The sequence below is a fragment of the Dasypus novemcinctus genome, chromosome 5, assembly GCF_030445035.2.
Source record: "Dasypus novemcinctus isolate mDasNov1 chromosome 5, mDasNov1.1.hap2, whole genome shotgun sequence".
Taxonomy (NCBI): domain Eukaryota; kingdom Metazoa; phylum Chordata; class Mammalia; order Cingulata; family Dasypodidae; genus Dasypus; species Dasypus novemcinctus.
Window position 1 is genome coordinate 154,684,877 of NC_080677.1, and position 20,986 is coordinate 154,705,862.

The 20,986-nt window shown below is 42.6% G+C and overlaps 1 protein-coding gene across 4 annotated transcripts in view; it reads left to right on the forward strand.

The window, feature by feature from the left end:
• Positions 1 to 787: 787 nt before the first annotated feature.
• The window catches only part of ZNF438 (zinc finger protein 438), a 204,099-nt gene continuing 183,900 nt past the window's right edge, over positions 788 to 20,986 (forward strand). The window contains exon 1 of one of the 4 annotated variants that reach the window (XM_058297746.2): positions 788 to 912. The gene's annotated coding sequence lies outside the window, so the exon portion shown is untranslated. The remainder of the gene's footprint in view (positions 913 to 20,986) is intronic. The other 3 variants (XM_071215458.1, XM_058297750.2, XM_058297747.2) reach the window with 3 other exon arrangements.

Consider the following 20,986-nt stretch of genomic DNA (forward strand, 5'->3'; position numbering starts at 1 on the left):
GAAAAAGTGTACAAAATTATACATTGAATAGAGGAACGGTGGTCTGTAACTTCAGCTTCATCGAGCAGACACACGAAACACAGAAAGGTGAGGGCACAACGTCCGGGAAAGAGCGTAGAGGCAGCGCCGGCCCTTGGCGGCGAAAGAGGCAGCCACCAGCCGGAGCCGGAAGGGCGGGCCGAGTGGCAGCGCGGGAGGGCCCGGATCAGAGTCGGGCCAGGGCGGGGCCAGGCCTGGGCGGGGCAGGTGAGCTCCCGCGGGGACCTCCCGCCGGAGCCGGAAGGGCGGGTGCGAGGGGGCGGAGCCGGGGCCGAGCGGGGGCGGAGCCGGGGCCGAGCGGGGGCGGGCCCGGATCCGCGCGGGGCGGGGCAGGGGGGGCGCTCCTGAGGGACCCTGTGGCCGGAGGCGGAAGGGCGGACTGGACGGGGCGGGCCCGGGTGGGGTCGGAGCGCGGGAGGGCCCTGGTTTGGCCCTGGCCTGGAGGCTGATGCCCCGCGGGCACCTGACTGTTCTGGAGAACTTTTAACGCACGCAGGAAGGAACGAAGACAATGTGGAAAAACTTCCTCATAAATCCGGCGTTCTCCTCCAGCCCCTGGGGTGACAGCTTGTTGTTGGGGAGGGGAAGTCCTCATTCCCTAACCTTGGCCCCAACCCGCGCCCCCGGCCACCCGCTTCCAGCAGAGGTCTGGCAAAGCGGTCCCCGCCCTCAGAGCCTCGGCCCGCGGAACCCTCGGGGAGGCGGAGACGCGGGTCGCCCGCGCCTGCGCCTGCGCCTAGGGCAGCAGTGGGGGCAGGACCGATGATGCAAGTGGGAGGGGCCGGGCGATGGGCCGAGCGCCCGGCGCCCTGACCTCCGGAGCGCGGGGTGCGTGACGTCATCCCGCCGTGGCGCGCACACAGTGGGGAAGCTGTAAGTTTGCGTGTGTCCCTGCAGCTCCCCGGGTCTGCGCGGCTCGCTCGGCTGCGCGCACTCCTGGCGCTGGCGGCCGCTGTGGGGGGCGTTTGACCTTCGAGTTATCAGGGGGGCGGCCGAAGGCGGCGGAGGGACAAGTGCCCGCTCAGAGCGGGAGCGCGCCCTTGGGTGGGAGAGAGCCGGGGTGGTGGAGGCGATGCCGCGCCCCTCGGGGTCGGGGCTGCGTCTTCTGGGGGCCTGAGCCCGGCTCCAGGAGCCAGTGCAAGTGGGATAAGCTCTTTTTTCTTCTTCCGTGGTAGAGGGTCTTAGATCCTTTTTCTTCGTCCCCTCAGTCCTGGAGTATGACACGTTAAGTCTGGGATGGACAGTTCCTTCAGGGTCTAGGGATTTTTGTATCCAGAATCCAGGCCTCGTTTCGGGTCATGCAAGTGACCACATCGCTGGGGGCAAGTTAAAGATACCTGCTGCCTTTAGTGTCCTTGTTATGTGAAATGGGAGCAAAGCTACCTCTGGCTGCCCTAATTTTTGCTCACTCAGCATCAGGAACCTGAGAGCGCGTGAAATAACACAAACGTGTAACTTGCTAGCAGAAAGTTATAAAGACAATCGGTTATTCTGGGGAATGTAGTGGCCAATGGTCATTTCACAGAGGTCTTGTAGGTAGGGGTCTTTAATGATTTTGTCACATCTGAGTTTGAACCACACCGGAGCCTGATGGGCAGTCTGAATTGTCACTGAAACAGGGATCAAGAAATAATTGCTATGAATATCACAGGGTTCTTGGCAATTATGATGTTCTCTTGTCTGGGTTTTGTAGAGAAAGCTCTTAGCTAGCTGGAAGTAGAACATTAGCACATATGCACTGTGAGATTTAGGGACTCTAGATTGTGTGTTCACTGGGAATATCTAGTCATACACCTGAGGGACAGAATTTTTTGGCAAACTCCGGTTAGTAGGTTACTGATAAGTTAGTAGCATACCATAATACTTCTCACACTCTGGGACAGATATTTGCCAGGAACTTTGAAGGGAAGAATATTGAGCATACCTCCAGTATTTATACAGGAAATCACTTTTCCTGTAAATCCAAATAAGCAGCATAATATCCTTCCATACTATTGGAAGAAGCCTTAGAATCAGAAAGCGGGGATTATAATTTTAGTTCTATGAGTTAACTAACTTTATGTCTAAAGACAAGTCACCCGATTTTGGAACTTTCTTTTTCTTATCTAAAATGGGAGATGACGGTCATATCTGCTGTCAGTTTTGCAAGGGTATCTGAGGCAATAAATGTGAAAATGAAAGGCTGTTTAACTATGGTATTTTTAGGAAATTTGCACTGGTTCCCTTGCCTGCACAAGAGGTGTAGAAATATAACAACAAAGAAGACAAAATTTCCAACCTAATGGAACTCATACGCCAGAGAAGAAATACACAACAAGGAAATTAGTACATAATATAGTTTCTGAAGTGATGAGTGCAGAGAAGTAAAAGAAGAGAAGAGAATGGCAGTGGGATATCTGGGCAGGTTGTTTTATAGTGCCAGACAAGACCACAAGGTGAAAGTTGAATGGGCTGAAGTGAGGAAAAGAGCCATGCACATATCTGGGGTGAGAACATTTCAGGAAGAAGAGTAATTGCAGCAAACAGTAATATAGATCTTTATTATATGTGAAGCATTGTTCTGATCCCTAAATTTTTACAACAGCCCTGTGAGGGGCATACTAATATATACGTTTTTATAGGTAAGGAAACTGATGTACAGAAAGGTTAAGAATTTGCTGAAGGTTACGTCCCTAAAATGTGGTAGCGACAGTATTTGAATTCAAGCGGTCTGTCTTAACAAGTGGACTGCACTGTGCTGAACCGAAGCTGGAGCAGCTCGGGACAGGGCTCTGAAGAGGCCCAGGCGCAGTAAGGCAGGGTGTTGAGAGCGCAGCGAGGAAGGGAGACTGTGGTGGGAGGTAATGCTGGAGGGTCAGGCAGGGGTTGGGCCACACAGGACCCTGGTAGGCTGTGGTGAGGTTCAGAGTTTATTCTGAGTGTGCTGGCAAACCACCGAAAGGTGTGGAGCAAGGCAGTGGCATCTTCCTGGCCTTCTATTGGATGGAGAGTTTACTGAAGGATCGTGGAAGGGTTGGTTGTGGAAATAGGGAGAGAAGATGGTGCCCTGGACTAGGGAGGGTGGTTGTGGAGGTGATGATGAGTGGCTGAGGCCATGATTTACTTTGAAGGTAGAGCAGACAGGACCTGCCGATTTGGGGTGTGAGGAAGAGGAGAAGTGATGGCTAAAACAACGAGGAGAATGGCAGTGCTGGACTGAGAGGAAGGACTAGGGGAGAACAGGGCTTGGGAGGAAAATCACAAGTTTGGTCTTGGACAGGTTACGTATGGATGCCTGTGGACAGGGTCGTGATAGTTCTAGTGCTAGTAGAGTCAGCATATGTAAGTGTAAACTGTATGCCAGGCGTGGTTCTCAGCACTCTTACCAACGTTAATTCACTTAATCCTCATAGGAGTTGTGTGTGTTTATTAGACTCCTAAGGCTGCTGTAACAAAGTACTGCATACTAGCTGGCTTCTAATAATAGACATTTATTCTCTCGTCATTCTGGAGGCTAGAAGCCTGAAGTGAAGGTGTCGGCAGCTTGTTTTTATGATGGATCTAGGGGAAAATACGTTCCGTGCCTCTCTCCTAACTGCTGGTTGTGGCCAGCAGTCCTCGGCATTTCTTGGTTTGTGGACACATCAGTCTAGCCTCTGCCTCCGTCTCCACACGGTGTTCTCCCGTTTGGCTCCTCTTACAAGGCCACCAGTAAGTGGTTGGCTCTAGGGCCCGCCCTAGTCTAGTATGACCTCATCCCAACCTGCTTCCATCTGCAAAGGCCCTGTAAGATCACAGTCTGAGGTTCTGGGTGGACGTGGATTTTGGGAGACCCTCTTCAACTTAGTACAATGTGGTACAGACCATTACCGTCCCTGTTTTACAGATGAGCAAATGGACACATTGAGAGGTTAAAAATAACTTGCCTAAAGTCACCCAGCTTGAGCTGGGGTTTGAACCCGAGCAATCTGGCTCTAGTCCCTGTAGTGGCCTCCAGGTGCTTGCATTGAGAAGCACTTGGAACTCGGGGGATGGTCAGGGCTGAAGACCCACATCTGTGTTTCTGAAGAGGAAGCCTATTTTCATTCCACATCTGGGCCTTGGTTAGCAGTGGGCGGCGCTAACTGGTCCTTCCCTTCTTGATGCCATTGTTCTTGCACCAGCCTGGGCCGGGGGTTCCACGAGGCTGGGGACCACCTGGGCCTGCCACTTCTCAGTCTAGCCCCCAACCCATTGCCTGCCCTCTGGTGGCCTTCGGGCTGACTTTATACTCAGGATGTTTGTTTTGGCTTTAGGAGTTCAGAGATGAATATCTCTATCTCCACCCCCAGGAGCTGAGTGTGGGGGAAAACCTACTGGAATAAAAAGAGCAAGAGTAGACTAAATGCATACTGCTTGCCAATTAGTTCATTTGGCTCTCTGCCCCCCAGCACCCCTGACTGGAGGGAGGGTGTCAAAGGAGTAACAATGCCTGAGCAATTGCAGGATGAATTTGAGGCACCCCAAGGGTCCTTTTCAACAAAAGAAGTACCCGAAATCTCAATATTTTACTGTATTTGCATTCGTTTTATTCAGCAGTGATGTAATTTTTACCAAATGAAATAAATTCTGATATTTGAATATCACTGCGGAGTGATGAGTTTTTCCAGTTCTATTACCTCAGTGTTGACAGGTCTCACTATTGAAATAAGGGAGTTGGCTGGAAATGTTGCAGCTTTCATAATAGGGGGTGACGGAGGGGCTGTGTGAAGTATTTGGGCAGGTTTCCACTTGGCTTAAATATAGCATGCCAAAGTTCCACATACTCAAATACTGGATTAGGTTTAAGTTTCTCTGCTCATCATCTCTTTAACACTAGAAGATGTGTGCGTAGCTTTTTGTTTTTTGTTTTTTTTTGGACAGAGGGGATCTAGTGTTGTGTGTAAAAGGTAGGATTATAGTTTTATATCTCTTATAGCTGAAACATTTGAGAATGTAGAGACTAGAATAATATACCCCCAAAAGTTGTGTCTTGTTTCTATAAATCTCTCCAGACACATCAAAACCTCAACACACTTGTCACAGTTTTCTTATTTTCTAATGAGTATTTCCAATTCGAATCATTAAAAGATTGTATGTAATTGCATTATGGTATTTTTGTATGTTTAATTGCAAAGTGTTTTCCTTACAGTAGATACACTTATATTTTGTTCAGCTCTTAGCTTTCATTGGAAGAGTTGATTTCAGTAACCAAGTCCCCCCCATCACTGGAAACAGGAACCATTCACAAATATAAATGTAGAGATGGCCCATCTCATTTTGCAGTTTGAAAAATTTTAAATCTGTTTTGGTAATTTCTCTGAATTTAATGGAGTTGAAATGATTGCTATTTCTTCATTCCACAATTTCAGTTAGCTTTTCTAGTAACATCAGACACCCATATATGGTATAAAATAGAATTCCATATTAAATGGCTTGTTGATGGCGGAGGCATTTTCTGTTTTTTAGGTTCAGACTCCATGAGGGCAGGTTGGTGATTATTTGATTGAGTTGGACAGCTCCTAATAGAGCAAGATTAATGGTCAAGTTCTCCTATTTGAAGACTACTACAGAAGCTACTCTGTCCAGCTTTGGCCTTATGAAATCCTAGATAACTTATAAACTTAAAATTCCTTATAATAATTTTATTTGCACAAGCAAATTTTAAAACCCTAAGAGTACTAATGTGAATATATGGAAATTGTTCTTCTAGAAAACATTGTGCCTAGTCCAGTGATAACACATACTGGACATTTAAATATGTTTCTTAACATCCCACTTCTTGTTCTTACTCTTATTTTTCCATATTTTGCAACTTGGATGTATCTTACATATTTGCAGTAATAGCTGAATGCTAGTTCGTGGTACTGATATTTAGCATCGTAAATGTTTAAGTCTTTTAAAAAATTTAAATATATAGGTAGCCCTTAATTTGGATTCATTTTCTATTTGACTGCTTAGAAATTAAAATCTTGAGACTTGACTTTTTTTCCTTCAAGTAAACACTAATGAGTAAAAATTAATAAGGCTGTGTGTGTGTGGGGGGGGCATGACTAAGCTGTATTGTCAGGGTAACTAAGTTGTCACCCTTAGCAAGCTGTATGTATACCCAAGAGGAAAATTCTTAGAGAAGATTATACAAAAAGCAGCATGTTGGTGGAAGGGATAATTTAGCCATAACTACCTGCTACCTTAGCTGTAATTCCTCTTAAGAGGTTAACACTCCACGGGGAGCATTCTTTTGTTTGGTTCTTAAATTGCGAAACTCTTTTCTAGTTCTAAGCTGCATTGCCAGTCACCAGTCAGAAAAGAGATGATGTGACCTGGCTACTGGGGTATTTACCTCAGTGGTTCTCAACTGGGCAATTCTGTCCCCATCCCTGTTGCCCCTGGGGATATTTGTCAGTGTTGATCGGTTGTCACAACTGGGGATGTGCCACTGCCATCTAATGGGTAGAGGGATGCTGCTGAAACATCCTACTATGCACAAGACAGCCCCACAACAAAGAATTATTTGGTTCAGAATATCAGTAGTATTGAGGTTGAGAAATCCTATAATAAATAACCTTCTTGGGATTTTTGAAGCTTTAGAAATTGAGGTGGTGGTTGTGAACAATAAATACCTGGTTTGAACAGTGGATTGTGTTGAACGGCTTTTAGTTTGTTGGGGAGCTAAGCTAATTTTAATTTGGTTCATTTATTGCATGGAAATTATTCTTGTAGCTAATATCCTTGAATTCTTTTTGTTGTTGCCAGCATGTCTAATGGCTTTTTTTTTTAAAGCTATCAAAATTTTTTCTTACTAAAATTAATTTGAGCATTATATAATCCTGGATTATAACAGTTTACTAGTATGACTCTCCCTGAATTTTGAGCTCTCATGTTTAAATGGTTGTTCATATTTTTCAAAAATCCTTTTCACATTAATTTCATATGTGATTGTTGCATGTACATGTAGGGCATGCGTTATACTCACTAATTGACAGATAAGGAAATAGACTTAGGTCAAATGATTGGCTGTGTGTGTCAGAGGAAGTTAATCTGTTAAGCAAATCTATTAAGACTTGTCTTGATGCTTAGTACATTTAAAAAATATATATTGTACTAAGCGTATACTAATATGGGTTCTCTAGGGGAACAATCAACAGGAGATATCTGTAAATAGTATGAGATTTTATAAAATTCTCCCACTTGACTGTGGGATGCACAAGTCCAGATTCCATGGGGAGGCTACAAACTAGGGGCTCCGATGAAAGTCCATTGAAGGTCCTTGATAAGTTTCCAGGAGAGGTTCACTGTCCAAAGATGAGCTGGGAAATTCTTTCTGAATGCTGAAATCACTTCCCCTTTTAAGGCATTCAACGGATTGGATAAAATGTCACTAGTTGCTGATGGCAATCTCTGTGGTCAATCATAGATGTAATCAGCCATCTATGCAGTAAACTCACGGATGACTAAAGTCCATAAATATCCTTGTTTACAGTTAGCCCAGTGCTTGCTTGTCCAATCAACTGGGCACAATTACCTGGCCAAATTGACACATTAGCCTAACCATCATAATATATATTTTATCTTATTTATTTATTTTTATATTTTATTTCATTTTCTATTTATTTCCCTCCCTCCCCCCCGCCGCTTACGGCTTGCTTGTTGTCTGCTCTCTGTGTCCATTCCCTGCGTGCTATTCTGTGTTCTTACTTGTCTCCCTTTTTGTTGTGTCACCTTGCTGAGTCAGCGCTTGGGGGCCAGGCGGCCCTCTGTGGTGGTGGCTCCGGGTTGGGCGGCTCTCTGCGGTGTGCGAGTGAGCCTGCTTCACAAGGAGGCCCCGGGATGCGAATCCAGGGCCTCCCATGTGGTAAACGGGAGCCCAACTGATTGAGCCACAGCCGCTTCCTGATAATTTGTATTTTATATTTCAGAGTTATGGAGAGAATACTTCATGACAAAGTAGTTACTGATTATGATAAAAGGGACATTGTGAATATCAATAAATAATGCAGACAATATGGAAACAGTTTAATATCAAAATACAAGAATGATTTTGCAAGAAAAACTGATCTTACTAAATTGGCCTAAGGAATTAAAAGAATTCTAGAATTTGACAAATTAAAATGTTACTTTCTTCTTTGCTTTACTAGACTTCAGTGTAGTTAGCCATGTACAGCTATTAGGATTTTTCTAAAATTTCTCTAAAATTTGCGCTTAGAACACAAGTGGTAGAATAGTTTTCAGAAACATTTATTCTTAATCCAGCTGAAATCCACATCAGTGGAAAGAAAATACAATTCAACTCCCATGTAAAAATTTCTCTTTAACATCTAGTGCACTTTAAAAGTTACCATTTATTTGTATGCCGTTTAATCTTCCCTACAGTCCTATGAAAAAAGATGATAAATTCCTGTTTTACAGATGAGGGAACTGATTTGGAGATATTACGTAACATGCCCACGGTTACCCAAGTCATAGTGTGGTTTTGACTATTTCCAGTGAGCTATGTTGCCTCTCTGGATAATCTTCTCCAATAAACAAATTTGCCAATTTCCGAATACATTCACTAAGTCTCTGCCTAACTTGATTAAGTAGGTCTCTTGATGCCTAGTCTGTTCATGCTGTCACTGGAATCAGTTGATAATTCAGAATTTTTTAATCTTACATTGAGTTGACTTGAGAGGACACTTCCCCAGATTTTGGTCAACCATGATGTAGCAATATTTGCTGTTTAGAATTTATTTTTTGGACAACTAAGTCTAAAGAGATGGCTCTTAGCTATATTTGAGTGAATTTGGGTGAGGTATGCTCCATGGCAGGATTCGCTTTGCCAGTCTGAGAAACAGGAACTTGCATTTGGAGTAGGACTCCATTCATTCTTATTTTCTAATTAGAATCCATATTATTGTTTTTCCCCATCTTTTATGTCAAGTTTGAAGCTGTTTCTCTTAGTTTTTTGCCAAATTGGTCTAAACCTCAGCCTGACTTTAACAACAAACTGGATGGAAAAGTTCTAATCAGCTTTTTATTTTCCTTTCCGAAAATTTAAAGTTCACCCTACTCTAAAAGAGTACATCATTTTTGTGGGGTGGTAGTACCTATTGATATTCATTTAATTTTATTAGATTAGGAAATTTAGATGAGATGATATTTTCTAGATTAGGAAATTTAAGAGTTTATCAGTTTACACAAGTAAATCAACTTCAAAGGTAGGATTTAGAATTTAAGTTTTCAGAAAAACCAAGCGAGACTGTCATTTCAATTAGCTCAAAGAGAATATCTGCCTAAATATTTGACCAGTTTTCATTTTGTTTGAAGACTATCTGATGATATGTACTTCTTGGTATAAATTTCATTAGTTTAAAATGTGTAATACTTAGTATAATACATCATTTGGCTGGATTTGGAACATTGATGGTATGAAATTATTGGTCCAGGATTGCTAGAAGAAGGAAGAAGACATTTCTACCAGTGCATTGTGTATTGGGTAATGATTATGATTATATTTAAAAAGGAAAGATTCCCAATTTCCCAAAAAATTGAATTATTATAGCAAAAACATTTTTCTTACCACTGTGAAGAAACATGCTAGTATCTGAAGTAAAATGTTATTTATTGTATTATTGAGGGAAGAGCCTGCCACTCAAATCCAGCTGAAATAAAGCTGAATTTAATACTTGCTAAGTCTGGAAGAACTCTGCTTGCAGAGCACAGTCCCTCAGAGCGAGGCAGAGATAATTTTAATACAGGGTTTTTGAGAAAGCATGGAGTTTAAGGCCTGGCCAATTTTCAAAGTAAAGACAGTTACAGATTGGCTGACCTTAAACTTGAAGTTTAGGGACTAACTAAATTGAGGAGTCAGGGTAGTGAAGCTGGGCAGTTGCTGATTGGCCTTTCTTGGCTGAGTATTTAAGTGGAAAGTTGAAAAGAGTTTAGGATTGATTGATTGGGGCAGATTGAAAACTGATTCCTTGGTTACTTGTTCACAGTTTGGGACAAGAGCCAGAGAACAGTCTTCTCCTTTCCTGAAGTTGGAGAATAGGTAATTATTATTCTCTACATTTATGTCAAACCCGTGTTAGCAATTGTACTAATATAATAAACGTTTGATTTTGCTTCTTCTGAAAGCAAATACTATTTGCTGTGTACTAACCAGTCTTGGGATTATATGATATGTGTGACCCAGGCTGCTTTGAGGGTTATTTATATATATAGTTAAGAAGGTAATATGTTACTTATGGAAATTTAAAGCTTTAAACATTTTGGTGAAAACTCTTTATTTTTATGTCTATTTTTTTCTCTTGTAGGAGAGTGTTATATGCATGTCAAAATTAGTCTTGGTGGATGCTGAATTATGGACTTAAGTTTATTGTTTTTGCTATTGTTAGAAATACATCTAATAGGTATTACTTTATGAAAGTTAACTAGCAATTAATAGCATTATCAATGTTTTAAAAGACTTAATGGTTATATCGCATATCTTTTATATAACAAGGTAAGCCAAGTTATTTTAGTATCTGTGGATAATTTTATCCCAATTATTATATCATATTACCATTTATATAAAGTATTTCAGTAATGTAATATTTATTTAGAATATTTTTATTTAGAATGAAATAAAGAGCTACTATTTATAACTACTGAAACTGTGACAAAAAGTAGATATTTTTTAAATTTGATTTCACAGTTTAAAAATTCTTTTCCAATGGAAATGTTAAAAAGAAACTCAGAGGGCATTATTTATCTTATTTTAGACTTTAGAGAAGTCAAAATGAATTTTTGATGTAATTGCTTTTGTGTATTGAAAAATTTATTTTTAAATACTACTTTACATGCTGTATTTACATGTGAAATAAGCTCAAAACACTCAAAAAATAATGGGTTCTGTTGCATTTATTTGTAAAACTTATTTTTCTTCCTTAACCTGCAGCTTTCGTGGCATAGCTTCTGTTCTACAGATAGGAGATGTCCAGTGGTAAAGACATAATTTATACAAAGCATTTTCATATGAAAGCTTTTTGAAAATGTAAAGTCTAATTCTTGTTTTTGTTTACACTTCCAATTTCTCATGGCTGTGGTAGTGAACTTTAAGAGGTTAATCTTAACCCAGTATTAAAATTTATGTTATGGTATTGTTTACGAAAGACATACTGTTTAGCTAATAAATGATATTCAAACATTTTTATCCTCAAAAGGCTCAGATGCTCAGATTTTCTAGGAAAAAGTTGTCTTTGATGCCTAAATATGGTTGCTGAGTTTATTTCTGTGCTATCTAGAATTGTGAAATAAAGCATTTAAACATGTTTCTTTTCTGTGCATATGTAGTGAATAGTTGGACCTTTATTGCCTAGTATGCGATCAGAAAAGGAATTCCAGGTTAGGTGTGCTTTTCTAGGAAAATGGAAAATACAAGAATCATGTGCTCTTCAAAAAAAAAAAGCCTTATTTTCTAGTCTTTGCCAATATAATAGATATAAAGTCCCATCTCAGTTTTATTTTGCATATTTTTTTATTATTTGTGAGGCTGAACTTCTTTTCATTCATCTGGTTTGTAGTATCAGTCAGGGTTCTCCAGAGAAACAGAACTAACAGGACTCATCTGCAGTTATAGTAAGGGATTTACGGTAAGGAATTGGCTCCCACAATTGTGGAGGCTGGCAAGCTGGAACTCCCCATAAGAGTGATGTTGTGGTGAGTCTGAAGTCTGTAGAGCCAGCAGGCTAGACATTTCTAGTCTTGAGGCAGAATTTCTTCTTTTTATTGGAGCCCTCAGTTCTTTGCTGTTAAAGCTTCCCACTGATTGGATGAGGGCCACTCACATTATGGAGGGTAGTCTTCTTTACTTTAAGTCAATTGATTGTCCCTTCTAATCCCATCTACAGAGTACCTCTACCTGGACATGGAGGCTGGTGTTTAACCAAATAACTGGAAACCATAACCTGGTCAAGATGACTCATAAAAATACTTGAATTTCAGATAAACAATAGTTTTTAGTAGAAGTATGTACTGTGCAATATTTGGAACATACTTTATTAAAACAATTGTTCATTATTTATGTGGAATTCAAATTTAACTAGCTATGTTTAATCTGACAACCCTAATTTCACTTCTGTGAATTGTCTACGTCTATTTCTTACTAAAGTTTTAATTGCATTTTCTTTTAGTTATTTTTTGAGAGTTCTTTTATGTACACTAGATATTAATCCCTTGTCATTTTAACAAACATTCTTCTAGCCTTTTGCAAACATTCTTCTAGCCTTTTGACTGTTAACTTTGTCTGCAGTGTCATTTGTTGATCAGTAGTCCTTAAATTTGATGGAGTCAATTCCACCAACATTTCCTCATGTCGTTTTCACTTTTGAAATCTTGTTTCAGGTATCTTTCACCCCCACAAGGTCACAAATATATATTATCCTACATTTTCTGTTATTAGCTCTAGTTTTACCTTTTATATTACATTGTTAATCCATCTGGTGCTTATTTTTTGGGAAGAGTATTCAGGGATGGGATCAGAAAGGTAAAGGGGGAAGCAGATTGTGTGGGATCTTGTAAGGCCATTTTAGGACTTTGGCTTTTATGCTAAGTGAATGCGAAGCCAGCAGAGTATTTTGAAGAGTGCCCCATAGTCTGAAATATGCCATTTGTTAAAAGGAACTTTCTGGTGACTTTGTTGAGAATAGATTGTATGAAGGTGTGGCAGAGACTACTAATTCTTCTCCAGGCTCTAGTTCCTCTTTCTCCCTTTCAGTGTCTGAATCCCTCTGGTTTAGCTGGGCATATGGCTACCCACCTGTTGACTACATTTTCCAACTTACCTTGCAGATAGGTATGTCCCTGTGATTAGCTTTGAAAGCCATTGGACTGGGAAGGAGCCACATCTCCTGTTTGAAGATGATTGTCCATTCCAGACTTTGAGCTGAATCCAGTAACAGGACAGACCATGTGAGCAGAAGTGATGGAAGTAATGTCTGGGTTATCTTCTTCAGCTCCCTTCCTCCCTTCTTCTCTTGCCCTTCTTCCCTCCACTGGAAAGCAACACCACTTAGAATGGCAACCACCACCTTGAACCCTGTGACAAAAAGCAGAGCCATCCTCAGCCTTAATTCCAGGACCATCTGGGTACCAGGACCAGCTACTGCTTGCCCTGGCCCCATCTGCCTTTCTGTCCCTGTCCTGGTTCAAGCAAGAGGAGTAAACCTCTTTCTTGTTTGGGCCACTGTATTTTGGCATCCCTTTATTACAACAGCTTAGCACATACCCTATCTAATACCAAAATTGGTACCCAAAGTAACAAGCCAAAAGCTACGACATTGCCTGAGCGGTCGGCAGACAGTAGGGAGTTCGTTACAGGCTAGTAAACTGGTGGTCCTTCTTATGCCGTGTTGAAGCGTGTGTGGAAACATTTGGTGAAATGGGTCACCCCTGATAACTTGCAAAACAGTCAATAAATCGATCCAGTTTGTAACTCTTGGCAAGCGGTTAGATTTAGATTGCTAATTTGAGCTGTCTGCTTCTTCTTTAGCAGGGAACTAAAAAGGGCATCAAATAAGAGAACAATAGGTCAGTTGGCAATTTGAGTTGAAAGGGAGTGTAGTTTTGCTAAAGAAGTTCCTCTCAGCCTATGGCCTGTGGTCTGAATTGACTGAGAAGATAGTAATAAGGGGCACTGCAAGGTTGAAAAAATTGTTTCTGTGTCTCAAACATCAAGAGGTAAGTCTATCATTCTCAGGAATCTATTAGATATTCTTGACCAGACAGTGAAAGCCAGTCCAAGCAGAGCTCAAACTAAGGATTCGCCTTCCCATGGTCAGTTTAAGCTTCATAAAATTCTAATAAGAAACATAAAATCTTAGTCCTTACAGAAGCCACAGTTTCTTTCTTCCTCATGACATGTTGGTTGGGCTCTGTTCTTTGTCCTCTGTCACTCAGATTTAAGCCAAAAGAAGAGGCTTTTTTGGGGGCATTGCCTTTCTGTGGCAGAGGAGAGAGATCTGGCAGAACCAGCTGCTTGGAAGTGGCATATGTGACTTTTGTTCATTTTTTGTTGGCCAAAGTAAGGAAATGGCCATGTCTGAAATCAGTCAGGCAGTTTCCAGCAGTATTTCATCATTGATAAGAATATAAATTTCCTGTTCTTTTCTTTTTGAATGGAAGATTTAAATCTCATTTGTATTCCACAACTGTATATTGGGTATGGAGGTGGTAGAGAGCAAAGGTTACTTGTCTGTTAAATTGAAAGTACTGGCCTGGGAAGAAGGCACATCTCTGCCTGTCAAAGAGGATTGTGTATCCTGGACTTTGAGCTGAACCTAGTAACTGGAGGGACTTTGGGGTTGTCTAAAGGAAGGAAGGAGATGACTGTTTTCCATGAGTGGGAAGAAGGATGTGCTCCCACTCTCTGATATTTAGCTAGGCACATAGACTCTACTTAGAAACTCTACCCGCTGGGCTCAGTGTGGTCAGATGAGGCCCCGTGGGGTGGGAGTGGACGTGGTATGTGCAACTTCTGAACCACATTTTTGTTAAGAAGCTGCTTGTCCATCATGGTCTTTTTCCCCATTCCCATGGACATGGTGTTTGTGAGCCCATTTAATCCTACAGACAAGGGCAGTGCCCCAGTGAGTGGCAGAATGAGAGAAGGAACCTTGGTCCCTGGATGATGTCATAGAGCAGAGCTGCCCACCTTCCCTGGCCCACCTTGCTGCCCTCGGACTGTTAGCTAAGAGAGAAACTCCTGCTTTGTTTGAGCCACTACATTGTTATAGCAAGCTGGCAGCCCATGCCCTACTTAATATAGTTGGCAGTGATGTCTGCAGGAAACAGTCATAGAAATTTAGATTTGAAGTCCTTTTGGAAATTTTTTTTCAGTTGAAGCTTTTCATTTTGTAAAATTTTATTTTTCAAATTGTCTAATTATACAAAAAGCTCTGAAAGAACTCTTATGTGAACACCATCCCTTTTATAATTATATTCCTTTTTTATTTTTATATATGCTTTAAATGTTTGTTCTAAAGTTTTATATCCTGATATATTTTTGTTAATATCCATTTTCTACTTCTGGGTACTGGCTGCATAGTTATGGTTTGATAATATTCAGTTGTACCATATTTTACTTAACATTCCATTATTGTTGGCATTTACATTGCTTTCAAGTTTTGTTTCTATAAATGATGCAGCACTTTCGTAAGAATTATTCTGTAAGCTAAATTATCTTAGTGCTCTGGGGTAAAAAATATCTTCGTTTTACTATTACTACTACTACTAATAATAATGACAGAAACAGTATTGATGATGACAGTGATGAAAACAGTGGCAAACAACAATGTTGGTTATAACAGTGAAGACAATTACAAGAACAAGATCAACAATAAAAGTACCAACAGTAGTGGCTCATATTTTGTGTGTGTTTACTGTGTTCTAGGGACTGTTCTAAGGGTTTTCCTTGTATTGTTTTACTTTAATCCTTACAGAAGCCTTTCAAGATAGTACTGTTATTGTTCCTGCTTTATACATGAGGCCAGCAAGGCCCTGAGATTTTAGATCAGATGACTTGTCCATTGTCACACAGCTGCTTAGTGGCAAAATCTAGACTAACCAGGCTGTACTCTCTGCTGAGCTCATGCTTGTAACTGCTACACTCAATTCACTCAGTAGCAAGGCAGACTGAGAAGAAGGGGTAAAAAAAGTAAAAGGACCTCCAAGAAATAATAATGTTACTGAAGCTAAGAGAGGAGCATTTTAAGATTAAGGGATGGAAGCGTATGTGGCTCAAGCAGTCAGGTGCCTGCCTGCCACATGGGAGGCTCTGGGTTCAGTTCACGGTGCCTCTTAAGATGAGCAAGACAGTGTGATGATGCAACAGGCTGGCACGGTGAGCTGGCACAATGAGATGATGCCATGAGCTGACACAATGAGTAAACACAATGAGAGACACAACAAACAGGGAGCAGAGGTGGCGCAAGGAATTAGGTGCCTTCCTCCCGTGTGCCTCCCTCCTGTGCTTATTTCCCAGTGCCTCCTAAAAAGATGAGCAAACACAAAGAGTAGACAGCAAATACAAAACAATGGAGGGGGGGAGGGGGAGAAATAAAATAAATCTTAAAAAAAATAAGGGTGCCAGTATTAAATCAATGGGATCTACTAAATTTGAGTGAATTTTCAATGAAATCATTGGTGTTTTGGGGAGAACAGTTTTGTGTTTTGCAGGCAAAATCCAAATTGCTAAGACGTAGGTAGTAAATGGTAGGTGGTGGTAAAAAAAATAGTCCATTTAAACTTTTCAAGGAATTTGGCTGTGGAGAGAATGAGGCAAATAGGAAAACAGCTGGAGTGAGACACAGTCTGGGTTTTTTTTTTTTTTTTATGATGGAGGAGATTTAAGCCTTTTTGTACAGTGGGGAAAAGTCACGAGGAGACGTTAAGATGTGGAGAGGGAAGGGATAATGGTGGCCTTGGTCCCTAGAGGTGGGTGGCTAGAATTCCTGGCCCTGGTGGAGGTTGGCTTTGGACAGGAAGAGGGACACCCTCCCCCCACCAGGAAGGAGGTAAGAATGCCAGTGCGGTTGTTGGTCACTGGGGGCAGAGGAAACGGAGGGAGTCTGACCTAGTAACCTCTCGTTTGTTTCTGTGGCGGTGATGTCATTTGCTGAGTAGAGGGGGTAGGAAGCTTGAAGAAAGTGATGGAAGTTTGGAATTGACTCTGGGACGTGAAGGAGGGAGCCGATTGGGAGCCTCAAAAAGGACTGGTGGGCAGCAGTGATCAGGGGCCCAGATGAGACTGAGGATAGCATGCACCTGCAGAGCCCCTGATCCGCGTGGGGGTCCCCAGTGTGGGTGTGGGAGTGAAGCAGGAGACCCTGACATTGGCCTAGGGGCTGGGTGTAGTAGAAGGGCAAGCTGGCAAGAAAGTTGAGAACCTAGGCCAGGAAGTGCGCAAAGCCAGGGTGGGTATGGGTGTGGGGGGGTCGGACCCTAAGTTATACTGGACAGGAAGTGAAGCTTGGAACCTCGTTGATGGATTAGGAGGAAAAAAGAGATGGAAGTGGGGGAAAATGAAGCTGAGACAGGTTTAAGAGCAGACGTAGTTTATTCATTCCTTCCCTCAGTATTTCCTGAGCATTTCAAAGCAAAGCTTCTGTCCTTGTAGGGCTCCTAGCGAGGGAGACTAATAAAGAGGCATCTATATGATTTCAGATGGTGATAAAATAGTAAGAAGAAAAACGAGGAAGAATAGGGAGGGAGAGATGCAGGTGCTGCCTTAAGGAATGTCATCAGGGAAGAGGCTCTGGGAAGAGGGTCCCTGAGCAGGGACTTGCATGAGGTCAGGGCAGGCCACCGTAGGGACACAACGTGCACGGGCTCTGGGGTGGGAGCTTGCTTGAGGAACAGCCCTGGCCCTGGAGTAGGAGTAAGGAGGAAGGTGGGGAAATGAGTGGGGGTGGGCCCTGGGGCCACGGGCCTCAGTGCCCGGGTAAGGGTTTAGGGTTGTGTTCAGGTGTTGTGGGAAAGCGCCAGAAGGCCTGAAGGATGCTCTGTCTTTTCTGCAGGATGGCTCTGAGTGCTCGGTGGGGGAGTGACGGTGGTGGGAGTTGAAGAACCGAGGAACCGAGGAGCTGCGAGGATACGAGTTGGGTGGCAGGGAGCTGGGGGGCAGGGAGCGCGGGGAGGCCTCTCAGCGGTGGAGAGCCCGAGGGGACACAGCGCCTGGCTGCTCCTTCAAGCAGACGCCCGCTCCACAATGGGCATTCTTCTTAGTGGAGGAAGGCCTGCCCCGACCCTGGCTTGCGCCGCACCCTTTCCTGTTTTTGACTCTGCTCCTCACCAGCTTCATGATTCCTTCTCCCCTTTTGTCCTCACCTCGTCCGGCAGATCTGGTGTGCGTTGTTGTCTTCCCGGTCCTCCAGACCTGGGCTGCGGGCCTCCTCCCCACTGTCTGACCCTTTCTTCAGAAGGCTTCCAGGGAGGCCCAGTGTGTAAGCAGGCGCCGGGTGCCGGGTGCCGGGTGCTCAGGGCTGCGAAGGGGGCCTGGGGCGTCTTCCAGGTGCCCTGTGACTGGCTCTCTGTCCCTTAGTGTAGTTCTTACCACAGGCCGTGGGCTCTTTCTAGCCTTCTCTACAAATTACTTTGTTCCCTCTAACTAAGGATTCCAAATGGGTTTTTTTTTTAAAGATTTATTTTTAATATATTTTTCTCCCCTTCCCTCCCCCCCACCAAGTTGTCTGTTCTCTGTGTCCATTCGCTGTGTGTTCTTCTGTGTCCTCCTGTATTCTTGTCAGCGCACCCAGAATCCGTGTCTCTTTTTGTTGCATCATCTTGCTGCATCAGCTCTCCCTGTGTGCGGCACCACTCCTGGGCAGGCTGCACTTTTTTTCCGTGGGGTGGCTCTCCTTACGGAGTGCATTCCTTGCGCGTGGGACTCCCCTACACAGGGGACACCCCTGCGTGGCACGGCACTCCTTGGCGCGCATCAGCACTGCGCATGGGCCAGCTCCGCGTGAGTCAAGGAGGCCTGGGGTTTGAACCGTGGACTTCCCATGTGGTAGACGGACCTATCCATTGGGCCAAATCTGCTTCCCCCAAATGGTTTTTACATCAACATAAAATTGATATATTGTGGTTTAGATGGTAGCATTTGTATGAAATTTTCAAGAAAAAAGTAACAGGACAGAGACCTTTAAAGTTTGCTGTGGTCCTCTTAGGCCTGTGCCTTAAATCTTCTAAAGATTATTTTTCTCTGCTCTAAGAATATTTTGATAGACAGTCAGACAAGGCAAGGTCAGAGTGACCATTTTTAAGTTGTTGATTTAGTAATGCTGTATTTTTGTTGCTATGTTTGATGGAGCTATTATGTTTTCCTTAGCTATGGAGTAGGAATTGGCTGTGATAGAGCCCCCTGACCATCAGGCTCTTCTGGCTAAAGGTAAAAAATGAGTATTTTCTTCTTTAGTCAGTTTTTTTTTAATTCAAAGATTTATTCCTCTTCCCTCTCCCCCTCGCCGTCTGCTCTCTGTGTCCCTTCACTGTATGCTCTTCTGTGCTGCTTGTCTTCTTTTTAGGCAGCACCAGGAACCAATCCTTGGATCTTCTGGAGTGGGAGAGAGGCGCTCAATCTCTCTCAACTTCAGCTCCCTGGTCTGCTGCGTCTCTTATTGTCTCTCCTCTGTGTCTCTTTTTGTTGTGTCATCTTGTGCACCAGCTCTCCATGCAGGCCAGCTCACCTTCACCAGGAGGCCCCAGGAGTTGAACCCTGGACCTCCCATATAGTAGATGGGAGCCCAATTGCTTGAGCCACAAGTGCTTCCCTTCTTTTACTCAATTTCAATTTTGACAAATGCTTTTAAAGTAGCCTTATAAAAATCTTTCTGAGAACCAGGTGATGGCTCTAGTGGCTGGCTGGCTGACTGGCTGCAGGTGCGCAAGCCTTGCACAAACATGTGCACACAAACCCAATGGGTGGAAGCACGTAGGTGAGCATGATAGCTTATGGCAAGAAGATGTGTGTGTCTTTGTGGACAAAAATTTTTACACGTATGGTTTGGAAGTATTAAATAGGAATTGTCGTGGGAGAGCTAAACCAAGGACCTAGCAGCCTCTGGATTCTGAATCTCAAGGAAAGGGCTGGAACTAAAGGGCCTTGGTTCAATAAAGCACTGACCAAGTTGGAAAAAAAAAAATAGTGTGGCACGATCGTTAATGAAGAAACAATATTGATATATCGTTAGGAACTACAGCCCGTAGTTTGCATTAGGGTTCACTCTTTGTGCATACAGTTCTGTGGGCTTTGATTAAAAAAAAAAAAAAAGCAGAGTGGATATAGCTCAGTGGTTGAGCACCTACTTTGCATGTATGAGGTCCTGGGTTCAATCTCCAGAGCCTCCTAAAAAAAATAAACAAAAGCAAAACAAAACAAAACAAAAACCTCAAGCTTCTAGGCAGCAAAGTAAATTGGATGCTTTGTATTTTTTTTTTTTTAAAGTGTATCGCTTGCATGTTAATCGGATGTCACTTGTAAGGTTTCTACTGAGTTGTCTGGACTTTAGGCCCTAAAATAACAAATTGATTTGTCAGGACTAGTTGCCATTAAGGAGTTGACTTCGGGCTAGGGGTTTTGGCACAACTGCCAAAATATTCAGCCTGACGGGGACAAGGTTGTACATCCTGTCCTAAGAGGAGCACAGCACCCATCCCCTAACAAATCACAGATTGTTGAGTGATTGAGTGAGCCATCTTTGCTGTAACTGTGGAAATCAGATTGTTTGGTTACAGATATAGGACTGCTTCAGGGTTGAGCCAGGGATCATTTCTGGGTGTGCAATCACAACATTGCTATCATTATGGGCCTCTTCAAATTGATAGGGACAGGAGCACAGATGTAAGTTGTTTTTTTTTTTTTGAGTCTACCTGGTGTCAAAGTCTGTTTACTCATCTAACAAGTGAATTCTTTCTGTAAAATGTGGATAGGAGCACCAAATCTGTTTATCTAGTACAAGGAGGTACAGTAAGATTAAATGTGATATATGGATTGGGAGGGAATATTTGCAGATCATATACCTGATAAACGGTCTTGTATCCAGACTATATCAAGAACTCTTACAACTCAAAAATAAAAAGATAAGCCAACTAAAAATGAGCAAAGGATATGTATGGACATTTCTCCAAAGAAGTTTTACAAATGATTAATAAACACGTAAAAATATGCTCAACAACATTAACCATTGGGGAACTGGAAGTAAAAACTATGATGAGAATCTGCTTCATACCCACTAGCATGGTATAATAATCAAAGATATCACAAATATTGGTGAGGATGTAGAGAAATTGGAACTCTCATACATTCCTGGGGGAAATGCAAAATGGGTAACCCCTTTGGAAAACAGTTTGAAAGTTCCTCAAAATGTTACGACGTTGAATTATGATATGACCCAGCAGTTCCATTCCTGGTATATACCTAAGAGAAATGAAG